Genomic DNA, 1,606 nt, shown 5'->3' with positions numbered 1-1,606 from the left:
ATGTAAATTATACGAAATCGACGAAACATATAATAACAAAAATTGTTTATTAATTTAATAAGTTTAATTAATATTTAAATTTAAAACTTTTTTTTATTTAGATTTTATTTTGTATATCAATAAGTTATTAATAATTTTAAGTAACTTCTTATTAAAAATTTGATTTAGAATAATCGTTTTTTTTCTTCATATTTAGTATAAATTTATTAAATAAGTCATAAAGATTGCAGCTTTGACTGATGCTAAATGGTTAAATATTATTTAATAATCTTACTTGCTTTTCGATATATACATTTTTAACATTAAAATTACAAGTATATTTTAGTAAATAATTTATTATATAATATGCAAAGGCTTTATATCGCTGTTTTTCGCCAGTCAGATGGATGCCAATGATTACGTGGTTTGTATCGATGGAAAGTCGAAATTATTTTCATCATGGAGAATTATTCCTCGTCGCTTTTCGTGAAGTTCATTCGCGAAGTCTAATTTGATGTCTCTTCGGAAATTCTTATGCAGGATTGGAATTAATCCCGGGTTTTCTCGCCTGCAGTTACTGGTAATAATTTAATGAGTCAATGATATGATTGCTATGTATTTTAAAGTTAAGTTGTAACATTAATTTAATGAGTTATTAGTTCGCGAATTTTAATATTAAATTAAAGATGTGATAAAAATGGTAATTGACATGCTATCAGAATTATTTCGCTAAGTAGTCTGAAAGATTCGGGATTCACATCGCAGTCCTGTTATAAGACTAGTATTTGGAAGACGGATTGCTTAACTTTTTTTTACAAATGGATCTTATAAAATTTATGTAGAATCAGAATATTAGAACATTAAATTTTTTCGCTTTCTGCTATGAAGATTCTTTTTTGTATCATATACTAATCAGCATACCACGAGGCGGAGGGATTTTGATATAATTATTGAGATAGTTATCTTGAACGCGAGAAAAGCTGCTGTTAAAAATATATTAATGACTTTTTATCGTGATATTATTAAGTTTTTATATTCGCAAATTAATAGTAAATACTTAGTTAATAGTAAATAAATTCGATCTAATTGTTGTTAGTATTTTTTCTGCGTTTATCAATATCTCATTAAACGTTGGTTTAGAAAAAATTGTATTATCATATTTTCGACGTTTTCGTATAATCCCGCATTACGAAAATTTGTTAATTATGCTTCTATGTTATCATTTTTATTATATTTTTGGAACAGTTTTGATAATTGTATATTGTATTGTAAATAATTATTATAATCGTAATATCGAATTATAAGAATAATATAATAAAGAATAATATTTAAAAAGTTATTGTAATTTCATTAGCGAAATAAAATAAATAATTAGACATAAAAATAAAAAAATAAATTGAAGATAATACTTATTTGCAAAAACGGGCTACTAAATTTAGCAGTAGCTTGTTTGTTTTATGGGCGAGTATACTTACAAAGAAAAGAGAACCGTGATAAAATTGACAGAAGTGGTGGAGGGCCTCTATCATTTTTGCTAAATTATATCTTAAATTGATATATATGTTTAGAAAAAATTGAATTTATTAAAAGAATTTATAAAAGTCTCTATAATTGCTAGTAATTATAG

The sequence above is a fragment of the Atta colombica genome, unplaced genomic scaffold, assembly GCF_001594045.1.
Source record: "Atta colombica isolate Treedump-2 unplaced genomic scaffold, Acol1.0 scaffold153, whole genome shotgun sequence".
Taxonomy (NCBI): domain Eukaryota; kingdom Metazoa; phylum Arthropoda; class Insecta; order Hymenoptera; family Formicidae; genus Atta; species Atta colombica.
This window is presented reverse-complemented; position numbering follows the sequence as displayed.